The sequence below is a fragment of the Nicotiana attenuata genome, unplaced genomic scaffold (genome assembly GCF_001879085.1).
Source record: "Nicotiana attenuata strain UT unplaced genomic scaffold, NIATTr2, whole genome shotgun sequence".
Classification (NCBI taxonomy): Eukaryota; Viridiplantae; Streptophyta; class Magnoliopsida; order Solanales; family Solanaceae; genus Nicotiana; species Nicotiana attenuata.
In genome coordinates, this window is record NW_017675364.1 from 35,050 (window position 1) to 40,684 (window position 5,635).

The 5,635-nt window shown below is 36.9% G+C and overlaps 1 long non-coding RNA gene across 1 annotated transcript; it reads right to left on the bottom strand.

The window, feature by feature from the left end:
* Positions 1-1,286: 1,286 nt before the first annotated feature.
* Positions 1,287-5,025, bottom strand: LOC109219994. The gene is made up of 2 exons (XR_002067026.1): positions 4,531-5,025; positions 1,287-1,570 (listed from the first exon to the last, which is right to left on the bottom strand). It is a non-coding gene; the product is annotated as an uncharacterized LOC109219994 (long non-coding RNA).
* Between the last annotated feature and the right edge of the window lie 610 nt (positions 5,026-5,635).

The following is a 5,635-nucleotide window of genomic DNA, read 5'->3' on the forward strand; positions in this document are numbered from 1 at the left end:
TTTGATGGGTCTTTTGTTCTAAGGCTTAGATGTTTATGGGTGGTTGATATTTGGACTGATTTGTGTTATCCATGTTGAATTAGTGATTGCAAACACTAATTTGTACCTATTTGACTTGGGCTCTTCTTGAGAAACAGAGCTTGAGTCTAGGAAAATCAGTTCAACAAGGAATTGGGCGTATTCAAGAGATTGATAGCCCCAATTAAAGGGTTAAATCTAGAGATAGTAATACCCGACTTGAGCCTATATTTCTTGCATAATTTTGACACCCAATTGGTCTTGAGAAAGTTAATTAGGCAAAGTCACTCAAGCTACCGAGAGGTATATAGTGAGTAGTGTCGTGCATTGGCTATATCGCGATCCCAAACATAACAGCTTTGCCTTAGGCTTTAGAACCCGTCAAGTATTCACCTAGGAGAAAGTCACTTCCCTAGTGCCTCGTTAACCATTTAGAAAACCTTACAAGCATTCATACTTAGTTTAATTTCGCATATCATTAGCATAAAATTAGAAGTAACAAACAAACAAATATGATTAGAAGTGTAATCAAGAGCACTACGCATTGCTAGATTAGATAGAAATCCAACTCCAAACATTATTGTGGCTCCCTGTAGATTCGATCCCGACCTTCTCGGGTAAAAGTTGCATCGACCGCTCTTGCCACTTTGTAGAGGTGTAGGGTCGGACCCGATCAGACGTCCACTAATCCAGGCTTGGTACATTTCGGCCATCTGTTCTTTCAACCTTAGGACCTCTTCTTTCAAATCAGATTCTGATTCAACAATCTTCTTAGAAGAATCAACAACACCTGTGTCCAAGTCTTTGCTAGCCATGGTACTTTGCTCTTTGACCTTGTGTTGTACGGATGACTCGTTAGAATGCCACAAACTAACCACCTTCTGTTATGATAACAATTAAAGTACCAAAGAGGAGCAAAATAAAGCCAACATGTTAGCGTTAGGGCATTTATCAGATTGAAATATCACTTTGCGTGCAATGCCCCTAGCAACAATTAACGGTTCTAGAATGACTTCAAGGGTCACAAGGTCACTTGGCACCATCCCAATATTACTCTCCTAGCCTTTTCTTATTCATTTCCTCTCTTTTCTTTCCGATTATCGCTCTTTTCTTGCATCCCGCAGTTTCCACTCATTTTCACATCCCACAACTTCATTTTTTTTAATTTTAAAAATGAATTGATCGAACCCTATGTAGGTTGCCTACGTATCATGTTCCACATGAATCATACCAAGCGTAGTTCTGGAAAAGTAATGTACAAAATAAACTAAAAAAACTTTTTGGATTTTTTTATTTAAATTTTTTTGGGTTTTCACATACAAAATAGGAAATACGATAACAAAAGATTCGACGAACTCAACTATACTACGAAAAACTCTGACACCAACTAAAGGACTGAACACTACTAGACAGGATTAGAAAGTAAAAGAAAACATGAAAACAGACTCAGAAATATAAAAAGTCTCCACAAGCAACTTATGTCTGCAACGGTCCAGACTGGAATGGTCCTGGGATATCTGTCATGCTCGAGCTCTGGTAAATGGATTCATACCTGAATGAGAAAAATAAGACCAAATAGAGTTAGTGATTCAAGACACTATGGCACCTCCTATTGGACACATGCAAGGCACGAGTGAGGCTATCTTTGTAAAATAACCTACGTGGCCTAAATGTAGCTAGAAGTGCAAACTCAACAAGTGTGACCACTAAGAAACGGAGAAATATCTCAAAAAGACCCACATGACCCCCAAACTCTCTGGAATCACGGTCTCTAAGAATACTTTGCACAAATGACCCTACTTTGCAGAAATGGCCTTGCGAAAATGGCTAAGCGTGCAGATTTAACAAGAATGGACCTTAAATATAGAGGATACCTTGTTGAGGACTTAGGACTCTAAGACATGGGCCACTGAACCACTTTTGCGAAAATGACCTCATTTTGCAAGAACAGCCGGTGTGGCCAAAAATGTCTAGACATGTAAATTCAGTAAGGACGGGCCTTGAAGTAAGGAGACAGCTAATTGTGGATTCTAGGCTCTCCAAACACGGTTCAACAAGCCACTTCGCAAAATAGCCCTATTTTGCAACAAGGCCGATGTGGCCAAATGTGGCTAGACATGCAAGATTTGGCTAAGACCCCGCAAAGCCAAGAACCTAAGACTTACTAGGAAGACAATATCCAATGTGGGCTGCATACGTATCTCGCCTCGAAAGATGACAATCGGGTATGCGTAGTTCGGGAAGATTGGATATGGGATAGAATTTAAAAAAAATACTGATTTAAAGAAAACATATTTTTTGTCTTTTTTTTGAAAAATGATGAAACATGTAAAATCTTTTGAATTTTCTTTTTCTCTTTTTTTTTGATTGATATGTTTTGGAAAATGATGGGAAAGTGCAAAATCTTTTTGGATTTTTTTCATTTTATTTGTCTTTTCTTGAAAAACGTTGTGAAAGAAAAGTATGATTGAGCCCTACTTGCTTCATCTTTATACTTCACCCTCTTTTCTTTCTCATTTACCCTCAACCATCATTGGTCCACCACATGACCCCTTTACCCTTAAAGAATGCAGCATGTAGCACATAGAGATAATTAAATATCTTTTTGGGCTATGGGCCCGTTTTGACTTAATTTGGATAGGCCTCCTATAAAGTGACATGGTGCCCGGGACCGAGCCCTGCTAAGTGTAAATGACAAGATGCAAATAAGCATGACCTAAAGGCTGACCTAAGTTTGAGGTTCATTAGAAAAGGCAATTCGAGGCGGCACGTGGTCGATGGTGACTGCTCTAGCTGTCCGCCCACTCCACGCTCCCACACCACACCCCTAAAGACACGTGTGACTCACAAAAGGCCGTGTACACTCAAACGTACTCCGGAAGACTTGTTGCACAAAGAAGACCTATGGTTATGCAAATGATGACAATTATAAAGTGATAAACACATAAGGAAAAGCGATAAACAAATAACCAACAAAACAGAAAAAAAACACAAACAAACCAAATAAATAAAGCAAATAAAGAAAACAAACACCTCAACTGAATATCCTAAAAGCCAACAAGATCAAGTATCAGCTCGAACCTGCAATTCCCCAGCAGAGTCGCCAAAGCTGTCAGCAGAGTCGCCAAAGCTGTCACACCCCTTTTTTTAAAATATATAAAAGGATTTGTAAAGCTCAAAAAGATTTCAAAATTGAAAGCGACAAAATTGTGTTCTAAAGGATTTTTCAGAGTCGTCACCTGACATTTGTTTCGGTGTGCCAGGTCACAGTTTTTTTAAAATAATTTTTCCTTTTAAAACACTTTGGATTCCAAAACAAAGTTTGCACCAGAGAATCGGGTGAGGAGGTTCATTTGACTCGAGGAGAAGGTGTTAGGAACTCCCCAAGTCTCGTGAAAATCACGGTTGCGTACATGATCAAGTTGGCCTTAAAGGGTACTCAAATTGAGGTAAAAACACACAAAACAAAAATAAACAATCAAAGAGGCTCGAGGTTGTCCCCACCTAATAAAAGAAAACAAAATAAAAGAAGTCCTACTAGCCTATACTATGCCTCCACTGATGATGCCACGACCTCCATTTACATTTACTTCGGGGCATACCCCTGAATAAAATATATACAAAATCCATGGGGCATTCCCCTAAGTATAAACTAAAGGGGGCAACCTCTCACCTCGAAACCAAAAGCATATAAATAGAAAAAGATCCTACGATTGCCTACCCGAGTGTTCACGGCCTAGTATGATCCTAGCGGGTAAGGAAATAAGGAAAGCAAAACAAATAAACATTTCCGGTTCAATTTCTTCTCCATACTTAACGTCACCTCCCACAACCCACATTCATACTCATCCATAACAAAGCTAAGCTAAAGATGTAATCAGTCAGAACAAATACAGCACCCAACAAAGAAAATCAAAACACATTAAGAAAAGAAGATAAAATAAATATGTAATACTAATGAAGAAATAAATTAGTGAATCAAAGTATGATGTTGGCCGCTGGCTCAAAACTTTAACAACTTTCGACAAACTTTCTATGGAGAATCTCATTGAATTCAAGCGACCTAGGACTAATTGGAGGAACAGGAGGAAATGTGTTTAACATATAAAGGAACCTTACTACATGAGCTAAATAAAAGCTATAAAAATAAATTCTGTTAAAAACTCTTGAACACTCAAATTCTAATACAAGACAACTTACAAAAATTTAAACTTACAAACATTTGTTTGCTAAGGGTATCTTTTAATTCAAAAAAAAAAATGAGAATGACTACCTACCACCCATCTATTGCCAAACTTAAGAATTAACTTGTAAAAAATAATATTAGGTTCTTCATTGCAACAAAATGGATTAGACAAAAGATTACCCACATAAACTCCATTTAACATGAAAAATTCCTTCTCGATGAATAATAAGGCACGAAGCAGTAAAAGACTTGGGTGAATCAAAAGGCCAACATCATACCTATCACCACAGAACACAAAATAGTAAAAAGAAGGGAAAGAGATAGACCTTAGATTGAATTCTCAGTTAATTAGCTGAAGAAGCGAATACAAACATATTTCCAACGCCGAAATTTGAGCGTGCAACAGGAAATGAACAAGACAAAAACAAACTAATTCGGGACTGGAATCGGAACTCGACCGGAAACAAAACTCCAACAGCAACTCCCATAATCGGACTCCTATTCCAGCTTCACCTTGTTTTTTGAAATCGAAATCCAGAAGAAGAAATTAGGGATGCTTTATGAATTTTTGAATTTGAAATACCATTGAAGACTAGAGGAGATTGATTTTCCTTTTGATTGTGTACGGCTATGGCTTCTATTGAGGAAGACGAGAGATAAGGGAATAAGTGTGTCACTTGGTTTTTGTGTTTGCTGCTGATCCTTTTTTTTGGTGGTGGGCGGCTGATCTGGTTGAGAGGAGCGACGACTGTATGGTTAGGAAAGGGTGTTTTGAAGATATCCCTAGGGTTTGTGAAGTTGGGGTTTTCATTTTTCGGTCTGGAATTAATGGTAGCCCTAGGATTAAATTGGATAAGTGGCTAGGATTTAGAGGGGAGATGGGTCAAATGGGTTATGAGTCTTGGGCTATCCGAATATAGGCCTAAAGAAATGGATTGTTTTAGTGCAAATTTGATTCTTTCTCATTGAACAAGACTAAAAATACTACTCCATATACTAATTAATCCTACTTAAGTAGAAGTAACTATTAAAATAAAACTCACCGTTAAAACAAACCTATTTTTGGTATTTTTCAAATATCATACTAAAAAAAATGGGATTAGATTAAATCATCGCAAAATTAAAATAATATTCATACCAAAAATACTAATATTCTTGAAAATAAAGTGAAACTATTTTTGTATTTTTGAATTTTATGTAAGGTAGATAAACTAAGAGTAACTAGATAAAATATCAATTAGCTAAATAAAAGAAAATATTTTGTAATTTTTATTTTTGTGTGGTAAAATAAAGTAAAAGAGTCAAAACTAGTTAAAATATCGATATTAGACCTAAACTAAATATTAATGTGTAAAATCTCGGGAAGGGTAAAAAATTACATGTCTACATAGTGTACTCTTTTTCCTTTACTAGGATTTTTCCTTGTAAGGT